Raw genomic sequence first — 26,331 nt, forward strand, 5'->3', positions numbered from 1 at the left:
TTCTGGGATCGAGCCCCACGTCAGGCTCCTCCACTGGGAGCCTGCTTCTTCCTCTCCCACTCCCCCTGCTTGTGTTCCCTCTCTCGCTGGCTGTCTCTATCTCTGTCGAATAAATAAATAAAATCTTTAAAAAAAAGTTTTGCAATAAAAATAAAGCTAAGTTATCCCCCCCCAAAAAAAAATTAAATATATTTGTAGAGTGGAGGAGAAGATGGGCTCAGGTTTTAGACACACTGATCTAAGGTAATGTTAGACTGTCTACAGAAAGCCAGTTTTTTTATGTTGGCTGTGGTTGACTGGGGTCAACCTTTGACTCATCTGCTTTTTATTTTTGTAGATGGCCCTTCTGAATTTCTTCTTCCCTGAAGAAAAATCATACTCTGAAGAGGAAAGTAGGCATGTTCGCCGCAATAAAAGAAGCAAAAGCAATGAAGGTGCGGATGGTAAGTCTGTTTGGGTGATCTTTTATCACATGTTGTGATAAATGACAAGTACCCTTCTGAGAACTACCTTCTCAAGTGTTCTTCACTGTCTCACATATTGTCCATAGACCAAAGGTCACAGAAGTGTTTTCCCAGCCTAATCTACAAATCAGTCCATAAAGCTTGACATAAAGCTGGCTATACAAGGATCCTCTCTTCTCCAACCCCAGATATTTTCAGTCCTTTCACAGTATATCTGAGAGCCATGGTAACATTTATATCTCTCAAGATCACACTCCATAAGGACCTCATTTCTCCTGGGGACACCCCATATCTAAGTCCACCAAGAGGATTCAGTCCTATTCTTGGAAGTGTCGTGGTAGCACTTGCACGATGTGTTAATCCCAATGGTAATCATGTCAATGTTGGTATCAGCCACCATGCTCAAACATGAATTAGAGCTTTTAGAATTCATCTATAAGCTCCTTGAGGGTAGGGGTTCATTTATCTTTGTATAACTCTAGAATCTAGCCTAGTACCTGGCAAATTGTTGGTGTTTGATGATGTTGATGATGTTGATTTCCTTTTCAGCAAGATTATGATGTGCCATTAAAACCTTTCTTACTGAGGGTGAAACAGTTTTGAGTTAACTAGCTATGCATTTTGTGGGGCATAACAAAATGTTGCACTAGCTCCTGGGCAGGGTCTTTGAATGTTGTTTCAATGTCACTCTGTCAAATGACAAAATGTACCTCCTTGGCACAGGAATTTGTAGAATGCAGAGCTCTGGACTGCTGCAAAGCCATCTGGATTTAAAGACAGCATGTGTCTGGCTACATCTGCCAAAGATATATGTCAGGTGGGGGTTAGAAAACAGTATGACTATCTAAAGATGAAAATGAGATTTTTAAGCTGATATTTGTCAATATGAGTAAGGGCCAATGACGGAAGCAGTTCCAGAAGGTAGGAGCTATTGAAGGAATGGGGCCAGGAATTTGTCAGTAGGAGCAAGAAGGTGTAGAATTAAATGAAATCTGAAAAGGGCTCACAACAAGAACTCTGTAATAAAAAAGGACAGCCAGAGAAATATGACAAGTGGAATGTTCTAGTCTCTGGAGGTGGCAGCATTATTGAGCACTTGAATGGAGAACTGGACCAGTGGGGCCATTCTTTAGAGCAGACACTTTACATATAATTGGTGGCCAAGTTCAAGCCTAGGAAATGTGGTCCATGAAGTAAAAGGCACCCATTATTCATATATGCAGCCAGTTTCCTGGAAGTCTTCAGAAGGCTATGGTAAAGCTGAGAACTGAGAATCATTGTCCTTTTCCTCTCCTAATCATCTCACCCTTTGATACATGTAGGTTTTTCTCTCTTCAACTCGTCCCCTGAGGCTATTTCTAGAACCACCAAATCTTTCATATTCCCTGGTTGCTAAGGAGGAGAGGGGAGGGTGCTAAGAGCAATATTACCTTCTGCAGGGGGCATGGTCTGCAGTGGGAAGTCTTATATATTCTAAAGTATACCTCTTCATCTGGTCTCCCAAGTTTTCTCTTAAAGAAGGAAGATTCTTCCTCTCTCCCAAACCACTTTATCTGGATCTCTGCTACTGATCTCCTTTATAGTGTTTATTCTGTTTTGATATGAAGTATTTCTTTCTCTCTGGACAAGGCAGAAGCTTCTCTTATTAATTTGTAGCACTCCTTATCTCATTTTCTCCTGGTCTGATAGTCACTAGATTTTAGTCACTATGTGTTCATGCCCAATTTCTAATGCAATACCAGACATTTTTCTTCTTTTTTTAATTTAAATTCAAGTTAGTTAACATATAGTGTAGTATTGGTCTCAGGAGAAGAATTTAGTGATTCATCACTTACATATCCCAGTGCTCATCCCAACAAGTTCCCTCTTTAATGCCCATCACCCATTTAGCCCATCCCCCCCACTGACCTCCCCTCCAGCAACCGTCAGTCTGTTCTCCATAGTTAAGAGTCCCTTATGGTTTGCCTCCCTCTCTGTTTTTATGTCATTTTATTTTTCCTTCCCTTCCCCTATGTTCATGGACAATAAATAAAACTGGTGGTGGTAAATGTTGTGGAAAGAAATATAGCAGAGGAAAAGGGAGAGAAAGTCACATTATTTGCTGCAAAGTTATCAGGGAGGGTCCCTTTAATAAGGAAACATTTGAGAAGAGTTCGGAGGGAAATGAAGGTATGGGCCCTGCATATATTTTGAGGAGGAGGAGAGAGGGAAGAAATAGTAAATGCAAATGCTCTCTAGCAGAAAATTTCTTGGTATGTTCTAGAAAGATCAGTATGGCTAGGAGCAGAGTGGGCAAGAAAGAGAGGGAAGGAAATGAGATCAGTGGGCAAAGTCAAATATAGACCCTTGTAAGACAAGATAAGGACTCTGCCATTTATACTGTGTAAGATGGGGACCAATTAGAGGATTTTGAGCAGAGATTCAACAAGATCTGGCCTCTGTTTTAACAGAATCCCTCTTTCTGCTGTATTGAAAATAGCTATAAGCAATGTTCGTGGGAATGCAAACTGGTGCAGCCACTCTGGGAAACAATATGAAGATTCCTCAGAAAGTTAAAAATAGAACTACCCTATGATCCAGCAATCCCACTACTGGGTATTTTCCCAAAGAATACAAAAGCACTCTGTTTGTAGCAGCATTATTCACAACAGCCAAGATATAGCAGCAGCCCAAGTTGATGAATGGATAAAAAATGGATAAAAAAGATGTGGTATATATACACAGTGGAATATCATTCAGCCATAAAAAATGATGAAATCCTCCATTTGCAATGACGTGGATGGAGCTAAAGAGTATAATGCTAAGCGAAATAAGTAGGAGAAAGAAAAATGCCATATGATTTCATTCATATGCGAAATTTAAGAAACAAAACAAATGAGCAAAGGAAAAATGAGAGAGACAAACAAGAAACAATCTATGGAGAGCAAAGTGATGGTTATCAGAGGGGAGGTGCCCGGGGAAATGGGGATTAAGGGGGGAACTTGCCATGATAAGCCCCAGGTGATGTATGGAATTAGTGATCACTATATTGTACACCTGAAACTAATATAACATTGTATGTTAACTATACTGGAATTAAAATAAAAAATTAATAAAATAAATGATAAAATCGATGCAGGAAGAAAGAACAGAAGCAGGATGACCTTTTAGGGGAGTATACCAATAATCCAGGGAAAAGATGAGGTTGCTTTAGACCAGGATGGGGACAATGTGAGTGGTAAGATAGTGGTCAGATTCTAGATAGATTTCAAAAGAATAGCTGGCAGGATTGTCAGATTGATTAGATAAGTAGTATGACAGACCGAGAAGAGCCAAGGATGACCCCACAGTTTTGGACTTAAGGTACTGGACTAGTAGAATTACCATTTTTGAGAAACAGGGGAGATACAGGGTAAAGTGGTACAGAGAAAGAATCAAGAATACAGTCAGGTAAAAATGGAGGAGCAGGAGGTTTAGAATGGGTCTAAGCTTAAGTGACTGTCAACTGAATATAGACTGCTATATGCATAAGACATTATACATGAACCTAATGGTAACCACAAATCAAAAACCTATAATAGATACACAAAAAATATAAAGGAATCCAAGCACATCACTAAATAAAGCCATCAAACCATGAGGGAAGAGAGCAAGAGAAGAAAGGAAAAGAAAAGAACTAAAGAAGAGGGGCACCTGGGTGACTCAGTCAGTTAAGCATCCGACATCTGTTCAGGGCATGATCTCAGGGTTCTGAGATTCAGCACTGCATCAGGCTCCCCATTTAGTGGGGAGTCTGCTTGTCCCTCTGGCCCTCCCCCCACTCCAGCACTTGCTCTTGCTCTCTCTCTCTCAAATAAATAAATAAAATATTTTTAAAAAACAAATAAAGAAAGAAAAGAACTAAAAAAAAACACAAAACAAGTAACAAAATGGTACTAAGTATATACCTATTTATAATTACTTTGAATGTAAGTGGACTAAATGCTCCAATCATAAGACATAGGTGACTGAATGTATAAAAAAGCAATGCTGCCTATAAGAGACTAATTTCAGACCTAAGGAGTCATGCAGATTGAAAGTGGAGGGATGGAAAAATATTTACCATGTAAATGGAAGCAAAAAGGAAACTGAGGTAGCAATAGTTCTATCAGAAAAATCAGACTTAAAGACAAAGACTGTAACAAGAGACATAGATGGACACTACATAGGGGCGCCTGGGTGACTCAGTCAGTTAAATGTCTGCCTTCAGCTCAGGTCATGATCCCAGGGTCCTGGGATCATGGGCTCCGAACTTGGTGGGGAGTCTGCTTTTCCCTTAACTTCTCTGTGTGCTTCCTCGTGTGCTCGCTCTCTCTCTCAAATAAATAATTCTTAAAAAAGAAAAAGAGAGAAAGAAAGAAAGAAAGAAAGAAAGAAAGAAAGAAAGAAAGAAAAGCCTTGTTTAAAAAAAAAAGAAGAAGAAAGATACTACATAATGATAAAGGGAACAATCCAACAAGAGGATATAACGATTGTAAATATTTATGTACCCAATATAGGACTACCTAAATACAAAAGGTAATTGTTAACAGATATAAAAAAAGAAACCAACAGTAATAAAATAATAATAGAGGACTTTAAGACCCCACTTACAACAGTGGATAGATCATCCAAACAGAAAATCAACAAGGAAACAGTGGCTTTCAATGACACTCTGGACCAAATGGACCTAACAAATATATTTAGAACATCCCATCCTAAAACAGTAGAATACACATTCTTTTCAAATGCACATGGAACATTCTCCAGAATAGATCACATGTTAGGCTACTAAGCAAGTATCAATAAGTTTTAAAATATTGAAATCATATCGTGCATTTTTTTTACCACAATAGTATGAAACCAGAAATCAATCATAAGAAAAAAATATAGAACGAACACAAATACATGGAGGTTAAATAACATGCTTCTAAACAATTAATGATTTCTTCAATCAAGAAATCAAAAAGGAAATAAAAAAAATAAAGACATATGAAAATGAAAAAATGATCCAAAATCTTTGGGATGCAGCAAAAGCTGTTCTAAGAGGAAAGATTATAGAAATACAGGCCTACATCAAGAAGCAAGAAAAATCTCAAATAAACAACCCAACCTTTAACCTAAAGGAGCTAGAAAAATAAAAACAAATAAAGCCAAAAGTCAGCAGAAGGATAGAAATAATAAATATTAGAGCAGAAATAAATGAAATAGAGGCTGAAGAAACAATAGAACAGATCACTGAAACTAGGAGCTCATTCTCTGAAAAGATAACATGGAACTGGAGGAGATTATGCTAAGTGAAACAAGTCAGTCAGAGAAAGACAATTATCATATGGTTTCACTCATATATGGAACATAAGGAATAACATGGAGGAACACAGGGGAAGGGAGGGGAAACTGAATGGGAAGAAATCAGAGAAAGAGAGAGAGAGAGAGAGACACCATGAGAGACTCTGGACTCTAGGAAACAAACTGAGGGTTACAGAATGGAGGAGGGTGGGGGGATGGGGTAACCAGGTGATGGGTATTAAGGAGGGCATGTGTTATGATGAGCACTGGGTGTTATATGCAGCTAATGAATTGTTGAACCCTGCATCAAAAACTAGTGATGTACTATATGTTGGCTAAGTGAACATAATAATAAAAAAAAAGATAAACAAAATTGATAAACCTTTAGCCAGACTCATGAGAGAGAGAGAGAGAGAGAGAGAGAAATGACTTAAATAAATGAAGTCAGAAATGAAGGAAAAATAACAACCAGCACCAGAGCAATATAAACAATTACAAGAGAATATTATGAAAAATCATATGCCAACAAATTGAACAACCTACAAGAAATTTCTAGGATAAATTCCTAGAAGCATATTACCTTCAAAAACTGAAACAGGAAGAGTTACGAAATTTGGACAGACTGATTACTAACAACAAAATTGAGTCAGTAATTTAAAAAAAATAACTCCCAACAGACAAAAGTCAAGGACCAAGGGCTTCACAGGTAAACTCTACCAAACATTTAAAGAAGACTTAGTACCTATCCTTCTTAAGCTATTCCCAAAAAATAGAAGAGAAAGGAAAGCTTCCAAATTAATTGTATGAGGCCAGCATTATCCTGATACCGAAACCAGAAAAAGGCACAACAAAAAAAGAAAATTACAGGCCAATACTCTAATGAACACAGACACAAAACTCTTCAAAATATTAGCAAACCAAATAAAACAACACATCCAAAAACTCATTCATCATAATTAAGTAGGATTTATTCCAGGGATGCAAGTGTGTTTCAATAGTCTTAAATTAATCAATATAATACATCACATTAACAACAGAAAAGAAAAAAATCAAAGTCAATGCAGGAAAAGCTTTGACAAAGTACAACATCCATTGATGATTAAAAACTCTAAACAAAGTAGGTTTAGAGGGAACATACCTCAACATAATGAAGGCCATATATGAAAAACCCACAGCTAATATCATTCTCAGTGGGGAAAAACTGAGCTTTTCCTCTAAGATTAGGAATAAGACAAGTATGTCCACTCTCACCATTTTTCTTCAACATAGTACTGGAAGTCCTAGCCACAGCAATCAGACAGCAAAAAGAAATAAAAGGTATCCAAATCAGCCAAGAAGTAAAACTTTTGCTATTTGAGGATGACATGATACTATATATAGAAAACCTGAAAGACTCCACCAAAACCTGCCACAAGTGATAAATGAACTCAGCAAAGTTGCAGGATACAAAATCAATGTACAGAAATCTGTTGCATTTCTATAGACTGACAATGAAGTAGGAGAGAAATTAAGAAAACAATCCCATTTGTAATTGCACAAAAAATAGCGAAGTACCTAGGAATAAACTTAAGCAAGGTAGTGAAAAGCCTATACTCCAAAAACTATAAAACATTGGTGAAAAAATTGAGGATGACACAAACAAATGGAAATTTTTCCATGCTCATGGATTGGAAGAACAAAATTGTTAAAATGTCCATACTACCCACTACATGCAAAAGAATGAAACTTGACCACTCTCTCACACCATACACAAAGATAAACTCTAAATGAATGAAAGACCTCGATGTGAGACAGGAATCCATCAAAATCCTAGAGGAGAGTATAGGCAGCAACCTCTACGACATTGGCCAAAGCAACCTTTTTCATGACACATCTCCAAAGGCAAGAGAAACAAAAGAATAAATGAACTTGTGGGACTTCATCGAAATAAAAAGCTTCTGCACAGCCAAGGAAACAGTCAAAAAAACTAAAAGGCAGCCCACGGAATGAGAGAATATATTTGCAAATGATACTACAGAGAAAAGACTGGTATCCAAGATCTACAAAGACCTTCTCAAACTCAATATGCGAGAAACAAATAAAAAAATCATAAAATGGGCAGAAGATATGAACAGACACTTTTCCAATGAAGACATACGAATGGCTAACAGACACATGAAAAAATGTTCAAAATCATTAGCCATCAAGGAAATTCAAATCAAAACCACACTGAGATACCACCTTACGCCAGTTAGAATGGCAAAAATTGACAAGGCAAGAAACAATTGTTGGAGAAGATGTGGAGAAAGGGGATCCCTCCTACATTGTTGGTGGGAATGCAAGTTGGTACAGCCACGCTGGAAAACAGCGTGGAGGTCCCTTAAAAAGTTAAAAATTGAGCTACCCTATGACCCAGCATTGCACTACTGGGTATTTACCCCAAAGATACAGACGTAGTGAAGAGAAGGGCCATATGCACCCCAATGTACATAGCAGCATTGTCCACAATAGCTAAATCGTAGAAGGAGCCGAGATGCCCTTCAACAGATGACTGGATTAAGAAGTTGTGGTCCATATATACAATGGAATATTACTCAGCTATCAGAAAGAACGAGTTCTCAACATTTGCTGCAACATGGACGGCACTGGAGGAGATAATGCTAAGTGAAATAAGTCAAGCAGAGAAAGACAATTATCATATGGTTTCTCTCATCTATGGAACATAAGAACTAGGAAGATCGGTAGGAGAAGAAAGGGATAAAGAAAGGGGGGGTAATCAGAAGGGGGAATGAAGCATGAGAGACTATGGACTATGAGAAACAAACTGAGGGCTTCAGAGGGGAGGGGAGTGGGGGAATGGGATAGGCTGGTGATGGGTAGTAAGGAGGGCATGTATTGCATGGTGCACTGGGTGTTATATGCAACTAATGAATCATGGAACTTTACATCAAAAAACAGGGATGTACTGTATGGTGACTAACATAATATAATAAAAAAATTATTATAAGAAAAAAATGTCCATGCTAACCAAAGTTATCTAGAGATTCAGTGCAATCCCTTTCAAAATACCAACAACATTTTTCACAGAACTAGAGCAAAGAATCCTAAAATTTGTCTGGAATCACAAAAGACCTCAAAAAACTGAAACAGTCTTGAAAAAGAACAAAGCTGGAGGTATCACAATCCCAGACTTCAAGACATACAACATAGCTGTAATAATCAAAACAGTATGATACTGGGACAAAAATAGACACATAAGTCAATGAAACTAAATAGAGGGTACAGAAATAAAACGCAAGCTTTTCTCATCTATTATTCTACAACAAAGGAGACAAGAATATACAGTGGGGGAAAGCAGTTTCTTCAATAAATTGTGTTGGGAAAACTGGACAGCTACATCCAAAAGAATAAAACTGGACCACTTTCCTACACCATACAGACACACACAAAAATGAAAATGGATAAAGATCTAAATATGAGACATGAAATTATAAAAGTCCTAGAAGAAAACACAGGCAGTAATTTCTGCCAGTCAAACATTTTCTGCTATAAAAACATTTTCCGGATATGTCTCCTCTGAGAAGGGAAACAAAAGCTAAATTAAAATACTAGGACTATACCAACATTAAAAGCTTTTGCATAGTGAAGGAAACCAACAAAACAAAAGGGCAATGTACTGAATGGGAGTAGATATTTGCAAACAATATGTCCAATAAAGGGTTAATATCTAAAATGTATGAAAACCATATACAACTCAACACCAAAAAATAATCCAATTTTAAATGAGCAGAGGAGCTGATTAAACATTTTTCAAAGAAGACATACAGATGGCCAACACACATGCAAAGTGCTCAGCATCACTAGTCATCAGGGTATTGCAAATTAAAACTGCAATAAATATCATTTTATACTTGTCAGAATAGCTAAAATAAAAAACACACAAAAAAAACAAGTGTTGGCAGGATATGGAGAAAAAGGAAATCTTCTGCACTGTTGGAGGGAATGCAAATTAGTGCAACCATTGTGGAAAATAGTATGGAGATTCCTCAAAAAATTAAAAATGGAATTACAGTATGATCTAGTAATTCCACTGCTGGGTATTTACCCAAAGCAAATGAAAACATTAATTCAAAAAAATATATGCACCCCTGTGTTTATTGCAGCATTACTTACAATAGCCAAGTTATGGAAGCAGCCCAAGTGTCCATCAATAGATGAATAGATAAAAAAGATGTGGTGTGTGTATATATATATATAATGGAACATTAGCCACAAAAATCATGAAACCTTGCCATTTGTAACAACATGGATGGATCTATAGGGTGTAATGCTAAGCGAAATAAGTCAGAGAAAGACAAATACCATATGATTTTACTCATGTGGAATTTAAGAAACAAAAAACTGTACAAGGGAAAGAGTAAAAAAAAAGATTCTTAAATGTACAGAACAAACAGGTGGTTGGTGGAGGGGAGGTGGGTGGGGGATGGGTGAAAGACATAAAGGGGATTAAGAGTACACTTATCTTTGTTTACATTTTTATTTAAATCCAGTTAGTTAACATACAGTGTAGTATTATTTTCAGGTGTACAACATAGTGAATCAACACTTACATACATCATCTGGTACTCATAACAAGTGCACTCCTTAATCCCTATCACCTATTTATCACCTATCTTCTTTGTTTGTGATTTTTTAAATTTTATATTATTTAAATTTGATTAATTATCATATAGTTTATTATTAGTTTCAGAGGTAGAGTTTGTGATTCATCAGTTGCATATAACACCCAGTATCACCTACCTTCTTTATCTGTTCATCGGTTGATGGACACTTGGGTTTTTTCCATAATTTGGCTATTGTACATAATGCTGCTATAAACATTGGGGAGCACGTGTCCCTTTGGATTAGGATTTTTGTATTCTTTGAGCAAATAGCTAGTAATGGGATTGCTGTGTCATAGCTTAGTTCTATTTTTAACTTTTTTGAGGAACCTCCATACTGTTTTCCAGAGAGGCTGCTTCAGTTTGCACTCCCACCAACAGTACAAGAGGGTTCCACTTTCTCCGCATCCTTGCCAACACCTGTTGTTTTTCGTGTGGTTGATTTTAGCTATTCTGACAGATGAGAGGTGATATCTCATTATAGTTTTGATTTGAATTTCCCTGATGATCAGTGATGTTGAGCAGCTGTTGGTTGGCTATCTGTATGTCTTCTTTGGAAAAATGTCTATTCATGTCTTCTGCCTATTTTTTAATTGGATTATTTGTTTTTGGGGTGTTGAGTTTTATAAGTTGTTTATATATGCTGGATACTAACGCTTCATCAGATATGTCATTTGCAAATATTTTCTCCCATTACATATGTTGCCTTTTAGTTTTATTGATTGTTTCCTTTGCTGTGCAGAAGCTATCTATTTTGATGCAGTCCCAATAGTTTATTTTTGCTTTTGTTACCCTTCCCTCAGGAGACATAGGGAAAAGTTGCTATAACCAGTGTCAAAGAGGTTACTGCCTGTGATCTCTTCTAGGATTTTCATGGTTTCATTACTCACATTTAGGTCTTTCATCAATTTTTAGTTTATTTTTGTGTATGGTGTAAGAAAGTGGTCCAGTTTCTTTCCTTTGCATGTTGCTGTCCAGTTTTCCTAACACCATTTTTGAAGAGACTTACTTTTTCCCATTGGATATTCTTTCCTGCTTATTAAAGATTAATTGACCAGAGTTGTGGGATCCTTTCTGGGTTTTCAATTCTGCTCTATTGATCTATGTATCTATTTTTGTGTCACGACCATCCTGTTTTGATCACTACAGCTTTGTCATACAACTTGAAATCCAGAATTGTGGATTTTGCTTTGCTTTTACAATGTTGCTTTGGCTATTCGGTTTTTTGTGGTTCTATACAAATTTTAGGATTGTTTGTTCTAGCTCTGTGAAAAATGCTGTTGGTAATTCAATAGGGATGGCCTTAAATGTGTAGATTGCCTTGGGTACCATAGACATTTTTATAGTACTTGTTCTTCCAATCCATGAGCATGAAATGTCTTTCCATTTCTTTGTCTCATCTTCAATATCTTTTATCAGTGTATTATATTTTTCAGAATATACATAGGTCTTTCACCTCTATCATTAGGTTCACTCCTAAGTATCTTACTGTTTTTGGTGTAATTGTAAATGGGACTGTTCTCTTAATTTCTCTGATGCTTCACTATTGGTGTATAGAAATGCAACCGATTTCTGTACATTGATTTTGTATCCTATGAATTACTGAGTTTGTTGATCAATTCTAGCAGTTGTTTGGTGAAGTCTTTCAGGTTTTCTATATAGAGTATTATGTCATCTGCAAATAATGAAAGTTTTATTTCTTCCTTGCTGATTTGGATGCATTTTATTTCTTTTGTTGTCTGATTCCTATAGCCAGTACTATGTTCACTAAAGGTGGTGAGAGTGGATATCCTAGTCTTTTTCCTGAGCTTAGTGAAAAAGCTTTCCATTTTTCTCCATTGAGGATGAAGCTAGCCATGGGTTTTTCATATACAGTGTTTATTATGTTGAGGTATGTTCCCTCCAAAGCTACATGAATTGATGTTGTAACTTTGCCAAAATCTTTTTCTGCATCTATTGAAAGAATCACATGGCTCTTCTCCTTTCTTTTATTAAAGTGATATATCAAGTTGATTGATTCATGAATATTGAACCACCTTTGCAGCCCAGGAAAAAACCCCATTTGATTGTGGAAAATGCCTTTTTTTAGTGTATTTTTTTAATGTTTTTTTTATTATGTTAGTCACCATACAGTACATCCCTGGTTTCCGTTGTAAAGCTCGATGCTTCATTAGTTGCGTATAACACCCAGTGCACCATGCAACACGTGCCCTCCTCACTACCCATCACCAGTCCATCCCATTCCCCCACACTCCTCCCCTCTGAAGCCCTCAGTTTGTTGTATTTTTTGATTTGGTAGCTAGTATTTACTGAGGAATTTTGTATATATGTTCAGGGACATTGGCCTGTAGTTTGTTTTTGTTTGGTTGGTTGGTTGGTTTTTTACTGGGGTCTTTATCTGGTTTTGGTACCAGGATAATGTTTGCCTCATAGAATGATTTTGGAAGTGTTCCTTCCTTTTCTATTTTTTGAAATCATTTAAGAGGAATAGGTATTAATTCTAATATTTGGTAGAATTCGCCTGTGAAGATGTCTGGTGCTGGACTTTTATATGTTGGGAGTATTTTGATTACTGATTCAATTTCTTTGCTGGTAATCAGTCTGTTCAAATTTTTCTATTTTTACCTGTTTCAGTTTTGGTAATTTGTATGTTTCTAGGAATTTATCCATTTCTTCCAGTTTTTCCAATTTGTTGGCATATAGTTTTTCATAATTTTCTCTTAAAATTGTTTGTATTTCTGTGGTGTCAGTTATTATTTCTCCTCTCTCATTTGTGATTTTATTTATTTGGGCCCTTTTTCTTTTCTTTTTGATAACTCTGGCCAGAGGTTTATCAATTATGTTGATCTTTTCAAAGAACCAGCTCCTAGTTTCATTTTATCTGTTCTATTATTATCTTAGTTTCTATATCATTTATTTCTTCTCTAATCATTATTATTTCCTTCATTCTGCTGGCTTTAGGTTTTATGTGTTCTTTTTCTAGCTCCTTTAGGCGTAAGGCTGTTAATTTGAGCTTTTTCTTGCTCCTTAAGATTGGCCTGTATTGGTATAAACTTCCCTCTTAGAACCACTTCTGCTTCATCACAAGTGTTTTGGACTGTAGTATTTTCATTTTCATTTGTTTTCATGTTTTTTTTTAATTTCTTCTTTTGGGGTATGTAACTTTTTCATGTATCTTTTAATTTCTGGTTGACCCATTCATTGTTTAGTAGCAGATTATATAACCTCCATGTATTTGCGGTCTTTCCAGATTTTTTCTTTCCGGTTGATTTCTAGTTTCATAGTATTGTGGTCAATAAGGTGCATGGTGTGGAATTTGTTGAGGCCTGTTTTGTGCCCTAATATGTGATCTGTTCTGGAGAATGTTCCATGTGCACTTGAAAAGAATGTGTATTGTGCTGTTTTAGGATGGAATGTTCTGAATATATCTGTTAAGTCCATCTGGTCCAGTGTGTCATTCAAAGCCCTTGTTTTCTTGTTGATCTTCTGTTTAGATAATCTGTCCATTCATATAAGTAGAGTATTAAAGTCCCCTACTATTATTATGTCATTATCAGTTAGTTCCTCTATGTTTTATGTATTTGGGTGCTCCCATGTTGGGTGAATAAATATTTACAATTGGCATATGTTCTTATTGGATTGTCCCCTGTATTATTATATAGTTCCCTTCTTTGTCTCGTTACATTCTTTGTTTGAAAGTCAGTTTGTCCAATAGAAGTATTGCTACTCTGGGTTTTGTTTGTTTGTTTGTTTGTTTGTTTTAACATCCATTTGCATGATAGATATTTCTCCATCCCCTCACTTCCAATCTGCAGGTGTCTTTAGGTCTAAAATGAGTCTCTTGTAGGCAGCATACAGATGGGACTTGTTTTCTTATCCACTTGACACCCTATGTCTTTTGATTGGAACATTTAGTCCACTTACATTCACAGTAATTATTGATAGATATGTATTTATTACCATTTTATCACTTGTTTTGTGGTTTGGGGAGATTTTCTCTGATCTTTTCTTGTCTTTCTCTTTTCATGATTTGCTGATTTTCTTTTATGGTATATTTGAATTTCTTTGTCTTTATTCCTTGCATGTTTATTAGTGGTTTTTGATATATGGTTACCATTAGGTTTATATATAACCTGTTCTGCATACAGCAGTCTATATTAAATTGATGGTCATTTATGTTTGAACCCATTCTTTTCTCCTCTAAGCTGCACATTTTAGGTTTATGTTATATTTTATATGCTTTTTTGTGTGTGAGTTCCTTGATTGATTTTTACAGAAATACTCATTTTACTACTTTTCTGTTTCCTACTTTCATACTCTCACTTTTGGTCTCCTCTTTCCACTCAGAGTCCCCTTTAATATTCCTTGCAGGACTGGTTTAGTGGTCAAGAACTCTTTTAGTTTTTGTCTGGGAAACTATCTCTCCTTGTATTCTGAATGATAGCCTTGCTGGGTAGAGTGTTCTTGGCTGCAGATTTTTCCCATTCAAAACTTTGAATGAATCACGCCTCTCTCTTCTGACTTGTGAAGTTTTTGTTGAAAAATCTGCTAGCCTTATGGTTTTTCCCTTGTAAGTTGCTTACTTCTTTTGTCTTGCTGCTTTATTTTTTTTTTATCATTGTATTTTGCAAATTTATTATGTCTTGGTGTGGGTCTGCTTTCATTGATTTTGATGAAAGTTCTCTGCCTCTGAGATCCGGATGTCTGTTTCCTTCCCCATATTAGTGATGTTTTCAGCTATTATTTCTTCAGTCAAATTTTCTGCCCCCTTTTCTCTCTCTCCTGCTTATGGGACTCCTGTAATACATATATTATTACATTTGATGGAGTCACGGGGTTTTCTAAGTCTATTCTCATTTTACATAATTCTTCTTTCTTTTTTTCAGCTTCATTACCTCCATTACTTTGTCTTCTAGGTCATTCATTCATTCTTCTGCTTCTTCCAGCCTGTTGTTCATTGCATCAAGTGTGTTTCTAATCTTGTTTATTGCACTCTTCATCTCTGATTGATTCTTTTTTAGCTCTTTTATCTCTGTGGTAAGAGTCTCATGGATGTCTTCAGTTCTTTTTTCAAGCCCAGTGAGTATCCTTATGATCATTGCTTTAAATTCTCCATCAGGCATGTTACTTATATCTATTTTGCTTAGATCTCTGGCCATGGATTTATCTTATTCTTTCATTTAAGATGAATCCCTCTGTGTTCCAATTTTTCCTACATCTCTACCTGCTACTTTTTTTTTTTTAGAAAAACCAGTTATGTCTCCACCTCCCAAAAGTACTGTCCTTATGAAGAAGAGGTCATGTAGTGCCCATGACTTGGCACTTAAAGAATGTCTCCACTGTGTGCTGCCTATTCTCTGCTGTTGTGTTCTGGTTGCTCTCTCCTTCAGGCCAATCATCTGCAGAGGCTCTCCTTGCCTGCTGTGGGCAGTGTTTGGTCCCTGGCCTGAATGTGGTGAGTTTTAATTAGATATGCTCTGGTCTGCTTCTGAAATAAGACCTGTCACAACCTTCACCAGAATTAGGGCCCTGAAAAACTCTCTGGTGGGGGTTTGTGCTGGTCTTCTGGGGCAGGGGCCTGCCACATGGGGACAGAGGAAAATGTGAGAAGGGCCATTCCACCATAGCACAGGGGGGTGGGGCTTAATGTAGTCAAGTTGGGCAGTGGCCTGCTCACCTTTAAAACTTCAGGCTTTAAGCCCCACTGGTTGCAAGAATTCACAAAATTCAACCCCTCTTGTTTTCCAAGCCAATGGCTTTAGGGAAACATTCTTTGTTCATTTCCCTATATGCTCCTCTCTCTCTCACCTTCTCTACAGCCCTGGCTCCCTCCCCTCTGTTGCAGCCAGGATCCATTTCTCCCCTAAACCACATCTCTGCACTTCCTACGTGTTTTGATGTGGCCTCTTCTTTCTCTTCAGTTGTGGAGTTTGTTCTGTCATTCTTCAGGTTGATTTCTGGGATATTTTGGATGATTTGGTAATTATCTAGTTGTATTAATGGGACAGGGTGAGCCTAGTGTCCTCCTACTTAAACGCCATCTTCCTGTCTCCAAGAGTACACTTATCTTGATGAACACAGAGAAATGTATAGAATTGTTGAAATGTTATATTGTACACCTGACACTATTATAACTCTATATATTAATTATACTTGAATAAAAAAAAAGAATTCAGAAGATGGAGTATTAGGAGGACCGTAGTCTTGCCTCATCCCTCAAACACAGCTAGATAAATATCAAATTATTCTGAATATCCAAGAAATCAATCTGAGGACTGACAGAACAAACTTCACAACTAGAGGGAGAGAGGAGGCCACATCATCAAAGGTAGGAGGTGCAGAGACGTGGTTTGGGGGAGAAACAAATCACAGGTGTTGTGGAGAGGAGGGAGCCCTGGTCACAGAGAGCGGTGAGCATGTGCAAGAGAGAGGAAGAGAGATTGAGAAAGAGGAATACACAAGGGATCACACAAGGAAAACACTTCCTCAAAGTCATTGACTGGGAAAATGAGAGGGGCTGATTTTCATGAGTTTTTACAACCAGCAGGGCTCAAAGGCAGGAGTTTTAGGAGATCTGCAGTATGGCTCATATGGAGCCCTGAGGGCAATGCAGTGCTGTGGAGAAGGAGAGCAGATAGCCTGGGGGCAAAGGGCACAATCTGAGGATCCCCTGGGATACACTGGGTGGCAGTTTCCTCATATTGGAGCATAGCTGGGAGAGGTGGCATTGCCTCTCCAGGAACAAAAGAGCCAGCAGGTACCATTTTCCTCCCCTGCCTCTCAGCATAGGTACAAAGACACCTCCTGAGGGCAGCTAACCTGGACAGTGGCTCTTTGCTGCATTTTATTCCAAACTCCATGCCTCTGAACTTTGGTATGACTGCCCTGGGATAAACCTGCATCAGTCCCAGGACAGCAAGACCCTCCCCCAGAGGACCAGTGCACATCCCTGCCATGCCAGGTCCCTACAGTTTGGAGTTTTAAAACTCAGACTGCTTGCCTAGGATAGAGCCCAAGGTGTACTGTGCTGCTGGGCAGGCAGGCAGGCAGCCTGGACACAAATAGGATGAAGGCAGTGATCTGAGAGATGACTGAGATGCAGGAGGGGATATTCTTTGCTCTTCTGGGAGGGCTTCCTGGACAGGAGAGGGTGCAAACACTCCCTCTCTTGGGACTAGGGAGCTGGCTGGCTCCATTTCTCTCCCCTGCCATTCAGCATAAACTAACTTCAGTAAGCAGCACAATGCTAACACTGGTGGGCTAAACTGCTTACACCAAGCCTCACCCCCTTGCACTCTGCTGGTGCTGCTTTTCTGGGACAAGTGTGCCTGAGAACCTGCACAGCAGGCCTGTCCCCCAGAAGACCAGTGCAACTACCCCCATGTACACACCACATCTACTGACCACATAGTTCTGCAAAGCTTCAGTTCTAGTGGAAATAGCATCAGGTCTTTTTTAACAAGCAGACCAGAACACTTCTAGTTAAAACTTGCCACACTGCAAGTCCAAATACTTCCCACTGAAGGCGAGGAGAAACACTGCAGAGGACTTACCTGAGGGAAAGAGCAGCCAAAACACATCAGCAGAGTGCACACTGCATACACCACAGACACATCCTGAAGCTCCAGGCCCCATATAGTATATGACTTCTTCTTTATAAAGCCATTACTTTCAGGAGCAGGAAACATAACAGGATTTCCTAACACACACAAGAAGATAGACCTAGACCAGATTCCAAGATGGAGGAATTCATCCCAAAAGAAAGAACAAGAAAATGTCATGGCCAGGAATCTAACTGAAAGAGATACAAGTAATATGCCTGACCCAGAATTTAAAGGAACAATCATAAGGATAGTAGCTGGGCTTGAGAAAAGCATAGAAGACACCAGGATGTCGCTTACTGCAGAGATTAAAGACCTAAAAACTAGTCAGGCCAAAATGAAAAATGCAACAACTGAGATTCAAAACCAACCGGATGTAATGACCACAAGGATCAGAGGGATGAATAAGTGTTATAGAAGATAAAATTATGGGGTGCCTGGATGGCTCAGTTAGTTAAGCATTCGACTCTTGCTTTCAACTCAGGTCATAACCACTGGGTATGGAGCCCGTGTAAGATTCTCTCTCTCCCTCTTCCTCTGCCCCACCTCTCTCTCTCTCTCTCTCAAATAAATAAAATCCTTAAAAAGGAAGGTAAGATTATGAAAATGATGAAGCTGAAAAGAAGAGGGAAAGAAAAATATTAGATCACAAATGTAGATTTTGTGAACTCAATGAATCCATAAAGCATAATAACATTTGTATCATTGGAGTCCCAGAAGAGAGCGAAAAGGGGACAGGTTTATTTGAGGAAATTATAGCTGAAAATTTCCCTAATATGGGGAAGGAAACAGATATCCAAATCCAGAAGGCACAGAGAACTCCCATCAAAATCAACAAAAGCAGGCCAACACTAAGACATGTTAGTTAAAATTACAAAATATAGAGAAAGAAAAATCCTAAAGGCAGCAAGACAAAAGAAGTCCTTAACTTACAAGGTAAAACAAATAAGGTTAGCAGCAAATCTTTCCACAGAAACCTGGCAGGCCAGAGAAGAGTGGCATGATATATTCAATGTGCTGAATTGGAAAAATCTGTACCCAAGAATATTCTACCTAGCAAGTCTGTCATTCATAATAGGAGAGATAAAGAATTTCCAGTAAAAACAGGGGTGCCTGGGTGGCTTAGTTGGTTAAGTAGCTGCTTTTGGCTCGTCATGATCTCAGGGTCCTGGGATTGAGCCCTGCATCAAGCTCCCTCTTCAGCAGGGGGTCTGCTTCTACCTCTCTCTCTGCCCCCCGGTCATGCTCACTCTCTCTCTCAAATAAATAAATTAAATCTGTTTTAAAAATTTCCAAGACAAACAAAAACTAAAGGAGTTCATGACCACTAAACCAGCCCTTCAAGAAATTCTAAAAGGGACTCTTTGAGTGGGAAAGACCAAACACAACAAAGACTAAAAAGGAACAGAGAAAATCTCCAGAAACAATGCCAAGACACGTAATAACATGGCAGTAAATTCATATCTATCAATAATCACAATGAATGTAAATGGACTAAGTGCTCCAGTCAAAAGACATAGGGTGTCAGACTGGATTTAAAAAAAACAAGGCCCTTCTACATACTGCCTACAAGAAACTCATTTTAGACCTAAAGAAACATATGCAGATTGAAAGTGATGGGATGGAGAAACATTTATCATGCTAATGGATGTCAAAAGAAAGCCAGAATATCAGTACTTATATCAGACAAATGATATTTTAAACCAAAAAGGGGTGCCTCAGCGGGTTGAGCATGCAACTCTTCATCTCAGGGTTGTGAGTTTGAGCCCCACATTGGGTATAGAGATTACTTAAAATCTTAAAATAAAATAAAATAAACCAAAGACTATAACAAGAGATGAAGAAAGGCCCTATATCATAATAAAGGGGTCTATCCAAAAAGAAGATCTAGCAATTGTAAATATTTATGCTCCCAGCTTGGGAACACCCAAATATATAAAACAATGACAAACTCATGAATCATAATACATAATAATAGAGGACTTTAACACCCCACTTACAGCAATGAACATATCATCTAAGCAGAAAATCAACAAGGAAAAAAGGGCTTTGAATGACAAACAGGACCAGATGGACTTAACAGATATATTCAGAACATTCCATCCTAAAGCAGCAGAATACACATTCTTTTCAAGTGCACATGGGACATTCTCCAGAATAGATCAGAAAGTAGGTCACAAATCAGGCCTCAACAAGTACAAAAAGATTGAGATCATACCACACATATTTTCAGACCACAATACTATGACACTTGAAGTCAATCACAAGAAAAAAATTCGGAAAGACCGCAAATACATGGAGACCGAAGAACATCCTACTAAAAATGAATGTGTCAACCAATAAATTAAGGAAGAAACAAAAATACATAGAAACAAATGAAAATGAAAACATGATGGTCCAAAACTTTTGGGTTGCAGCAAAAGCAGACATAAGAGGGAAGTATATAGGAATACAGGCCTACCTCAAGAAGCAAGAAAAATCTCAAATACCCAACCTAACCTTACACCTAATAGAACTAAAAAAAAGAACAACAAATGAAGCCTAAAGCCAGCAGAAGAAGGGAAATAATAAAGATTAGAGCAGAAATAAATGATACAGAAACAAACAAACAAAAAAACAGTAGAACAGATGAAACCAGGAGCTGGTTCATTGAAAAAAATTAATAAACTTGATAAAGTACTAGCCAGACTTATCAAAAAGAAAAAAGAAAGATCACAAATAAACAAAATCACGAATGAGAGAGGAGAAATCACAACCAACACGACAGAAATACAAACAATTCTAAGAAAATATTATGAAAAATTATATGCCAACAAATTGAGCAATCTGGAAGAAATAGATAAATTCCTAGAAACACATAAACTACCAAAAGTGAAACAGGAAGAAATAGAAAACTTGAATAGACTGATAATGAGCAAAAAAATTGAATCAGTAATCAGAAAACTTCCAAGAAACAAAAGTCCAGGGCCAGATGGCTTCACAGGGAATTTGACCAAACATTTAAAGAGTTAATACCTATTGTTCTCAAACTATTCCAAAAAAATAGAAATGGAATGAAAACTTCCAAACTCATTCTATCAGACCAGCATTACTCTGATTCTAAAACCAAAGACCCCATTAAAACAGAACTACAGGCTAATATCCCTGATGAACATGTCTGCAAAAATTCTCCACAAAGTACTAGCAAATCAAGTCCAACAGTACATTAAAAGAATCATTCACCATGATCAAGTGAGATTTATTCCTGGGCTGCAAGGGTGGTTCAGTATTCACGAATCAATCAATGTGACACACCACATTAATAAAAGAAAGGATAAGAACCGTATGATCCTCTCAATAGATGTGGAAGTAGCATTTGACAAAATACAGCATCCATTCTTGATAAAAGCCCCCAACAAAATAGGGATAGAGAGAACCTACTTCAACATAATAAAGGCCATATATGAAAAACCCACAGCTAATATCATCTTCATTGGGGGAAAACTGAAAGCTTCTCCTCTAATGTTAGGAACAAGACAGGGATGTCCACTCTTACCACTGTTATTTCACATAGTACTGGAAGTCCTAGTCTCAGCAATCAGACAACAAAAAGAAATAAAAGGCATCTAAATCAGCAAGGAACAAGTCAAACTTTCACTATTTGCAGATTTTTGTGATACTCTATGCAGAAAACCCAAAAGACTCCACCAAAAAATTAGTAGAACTAATACACAAATTCAGTGAAGTCACAAGATACAAAATCAATGTACAGAAATTTGTTGCATTTCTCTACACCAATAATGAAAAACCAGAAAGAGAAATCAAAGAATTGATCCCATTTACAATTGCGCCTAAAACCATAAGATACCTAGGAATAAACTAACTAAAGTGGTAAAAGAACTGTACTCTGAAAACTATAAAACACTGATGAAAGAAATTGAAGATGACACAAAGAAGTGGAAAAACTTTACATGCTCATGGATTGGAAGAACAAATATTGTTAAAATGTCTATAGCACCCAAAACAATCCACACATTTAATAAAATCCCTATCAAAATACCACCAGCACATTTCACAGTTAGAACAAACACTCCTAAAATTTGTATGGAGCCACAGAAGATCCCAAATAGCAAAGCAATCTTAAAAAGAAAAGCAAAGATGGAGGCATCACAATTCCAGACTTCATGTTATATTACAAAGCAGTAGTTGTCAAAACAGTATGGTACTGGCACAAAAACAGGTACATGCATCAGTGGAATGGAAAACCCCAAAATGGACCCACAACTATATGGTCAACTAATCTTTGACAAAGCAGGAAAGAATATCCAGTGGAAAAAAGACAGTCTCTTCAACTAATTGTGTTGGGAAAACTGGACAGCAACACACAGAAGAATGCAACTGGACAACTTTCTTACACCATATACAAGAATAAATTCAAAATGGATGAAAGATTTAAATGTAAGACAGGAAACCATCAAAATGCTGGTAGAGAACACAGGCAGTAACCTCTTTGACATCAACCATAACAACTTCTTACTAGACACATCTCTGGAGGCAAGAGAACCGAAATCAAAAATGATCTATTGGGACTTCATCAAGCTAGAAAACTTCTGCACAGCAAAGGAAACAATCAACAAGACTAAAAGGCAACCTTCGGAATGGGAGAAGATATTTGCAAATGATATATCTGATAAAGGGTTCATATCCAAAATCTATAAAGAACTTATCAAAGTCAATTACAGAAAACAAATAATCCAGTTAAGAAGTGGGCAGAAGACATGAATAGACATCATTCCAAAGAAGACATACAGATACCTAACAAATGCATGAAAAGATGCTCAATATCACTCATCATCAGGGAAATATAAATCAAGACTTGCACCTGTCAGAATGGCTAAAATTAACACAGGGAAGAACAGTGTTGGCAAGGACGCAGAGAAAGAGGAACCCTCTTACAGTGTTGGTGGGAATTCAAACTGGTCCAGCCACTGTGGAAAATAGTATAGAGGTTCCTCAAAAAGTTAAAAATAGAACTACCCTACAATCCAGCAATTGCACTACTATGTATTTACCCAAAGGATACAAAAATACTGATTCCAAGGGATACATGCACCCTGATGTTTTAGCAGCATTATCAGCAATAACCAAATTATGGAAAGAGTCCAAATGTCCATCAATTGATGAATGGCTAAAGAAGCTGCGGTGTGTGTGTGTGTGTGTGTGTGTATATATATATATATGTATATGTATGCACAGAATGGAATATTACGTGTGTGTGTGTGTGTGTGTGTGTGTGTGTGTACATACACAGAATGGAATATTAGTCATAAAAAGAAGAATGAAATCTTGCCATTTGCGATGACATGGATGGAGCTAGAGTGTATTATGCTAAGCGAGATAAGTCAGAGAACTACAAATACCACATGATTTCACTCATCTGTGGAATTTTAGAAATGAAACAGATGAGCATGGTGGGAGGGAGAAGCTAATGAGAAAACAGATTCTTAATTAAGAGAACAAACTGAGGATTGCTGGAGGGAAGGTAGGTGGTAGGATGGGATAAATGTATGATGGGTATTAAGGAGAGCACTTTTGATGAGCACTAGGTGTTGTATATAAGTGATGAATCTCTAAATTCTACACCTGAAACTAATATTACACCGTATGTTAACTGGAATTTAAATAAAAACGTGAAACTAAAAAAATTCAGTCAGGCATGCTATGATTGAGGTTCCTATTATACAACCAAGTATATATGTTAAGAAGGCAGCTGGATATATAAGTCTACACTGTATATCACCATGTCTCAAGACAATAAGCTGATGGTTTTATAAAAATAAATAACTTCTCTTTGAAAAAGTGAATCTATAAACCATCTGAACAGAGGAAGAGGTAGGATAATTGGGTAAGTAAATCAGAGTGGTTGTGTTAATGTAAAAAAAATCTAGCAAATGTTGATTCTAGATCCAGAAGTTACTGATATAATAAAAATTTAGCTATCCAGCTCATGTTTGCATCACAAGTGTCAAAGAAAAAGTCATTTACTTTGAACATTTAAAAACATGATAGAGATTTCAGGAAGAAAACATTTTTCAAAGGTCAAAAATAGAGATTAAGTTTTAAAAGAACAGGAAAATTCATTCTAGTTCCTTTACAAAATTTTTGATCCGTCACTATCCTTTAATTTGACTTCAATTCCCAAAACTTTATGTTATTATTATTTAACAAGCCTCTAGGCACTACCAGAAAAAGTATAAAGATAAATAACACCCTCTGGAAAGCTTACACTTGAGTGAGGGAGCAGATACATTTATAGGCAATAGGTAAAAATGAAGCAAAGGTAGGGTGGTGAAAGTAGGTCCTGGAATTTACCTTACACAGCACCAGTACATAGAAGACATTCAAACATTTGTTAAATGAATGATTCAAAAAACAAATGGGGAAACGAAGGAGTCTAGATTTTCTATTTAGGAACTATACAAATTAAGTTTGATGATCTTCAGTAATCACTGTAGAAGAAAAAAAATTGACAATTAGTTCATTCACATTTTAAGAAAAGAAAGGGATATAGTTATCCTCAGGATCCTACGTAAGTTCACCAAGAATAAATCAAGCTACTAAATCTTTTTCCTTATTTCACTGGACTACTAAAGCAGCTACTGTTGATTAGAGGCATAACATAGGCATAGTATACCTTGCCTTTAAAAATGTCAGTGGCCATATCCAGGACATATCCAATCTTTCTGACCCACCATTCAAGAAATTCTCAGATGCATCTCAGTTTCTCCATTTGGATTATTCTGTAAATGAAGGTGTTGAATAAGAAGCAAGAGTCCCAAACACAGGGTTAGTTCTCCTCTAGTATAAATCTTGATGCTATAGATCTTCAACTCTCAGAAAATGAGTGATGTCTTTTTCTTTACTACATCTCTTCCTTAAATTTACTACTCCTGTTTTGAGTTGGCCAGAAGTATTTGATACAGGTTTTCAGCTAATTTTTGCTAATTTTATGAGATCTTTTAGCTGTGTTGTTCAGTGAGGAAAGCATGATCCCTTCATTGTAGGTGTTGTGAGTCACAACAGTTCCAGAAATCGGTGCCAGGATTTCCTGCCGAGACCCATCCTTGTGATGTGTTTCTGAAGTAATAATAGTAATAATAGCTCTAGGTGACTTGCTTCGTCATCTTTTGCAGGGTTCTCTAGAAATCTGTAGACCTTTATTTTTTTAGTTGGAATGAAATGTAGGGTACATTCAGACTGTCATGAGGTCTTAGAATCAGATAATGTGAATTCAGAATTTCCATGGAGGTGTTTTCTATATTTTATTAATATTATTGTAAAATCATCTGTTCTCTTCCTGTAGGATCATTTTCAGGAATCAATCAGAATATTAATATCTCTCCAAACCTGCCCTCCTCCCATATTTCTGTCCTTGTAAAAGAATAAAAATTAAAATGCAGCATGGTGTAATAGAAAATGTACTAGACTGAATAGCAATTTCTGGATCCCAATCCTGATGTCACTGCCACCATAGCAGCCATGTACCTTGGAGGAATGACATCCCTCTGAGCTTCAGTTTCCTTAGCTTTAATATGGGGGAAAATTAGTCTTGTTTACCTCATGCTATTGTTGTAATGATCAAAGGTGTTAATGTACACAAAATGTTTCAGAAATTATTAACTGCTATTACTGTATTCTCTCTGGAAAACAAATATAATAGCATGGCCTCCCAGGCATTTTAGGTACTCATATTCATTAATTTATAGATAACCCATTATGATTTTTGCAAAAATACTCTCTTTCAACCAGATTGTCTTTTTTTGTGTTCACTGATAGTATCCAAGTCCATAAGAAAAAGACTCCAAGCCTCAAACTATGGCCTACCTCATAACAACAAATGATCACATCTGTACAGTTCTGTGTCACTCTCTTACTATCTGTCTGGCTGTATATATGTGTCCCTTTTTTGTCAGTATCTCTTCTTTGTAGTTTTCTTTGCTTTTGGACAGATCAAAAAAGTATTCTTTTTTGCTATTATAAAAGAGTAAAGTGGAGAAACAATATTAAAATATACCCTTTCTCCTTTGTTTCTTAAAAATAATAATGAAATAAGGCATAGCTACCATTGCGTTGATACAGATGAACATGAAAGATTATGGCCTCAAAGAAACAGACTTTCTACCTATACACATGTTAGCTAGAATTTTTAAGTGCCCTCATTCTAGTATTGCTCTTACATTGATTGCTTTTCAGTGAGCCATCACTGTGCTATTATCAAAACAGAAAAACTAAAATCATTTTGAGAGCTTACAGGGGATTGTTCATAAGACTAAATTAAAGCTTTTGAGGGTTTACCATGTG

At 37.1% G+C, this 26,331-nt stretch overlaps 1 pseudogene; it reads left to right on the forward strand.

Annotated features, from left to right (window-relative positions):
- Nucleotides 1-398: 398 nt before the first annotated feature.
- LOC121103065 overlaps nt 399-26,331 on the forward strand; it is a 31,241-nt pseudogene continuing 5,308 nt past the window's right edge.

This window comes from Ursus maritimus (genome assembly GCF_017311325.1).
Source record: "Ursus maritimus isolate PB19 chromosome X unlocalized genomic scaffold, ASM1731132v1 scaffold_X1, whole genome shotgun sequence".
In the NCBI taxonomy this organism is placed as follows: domain Eukaryota; kingdom Metazoa; phylum Chordata; class Mammalia; order Carnivora; family Ursidae; genus Ursus; species Ursus maritimus.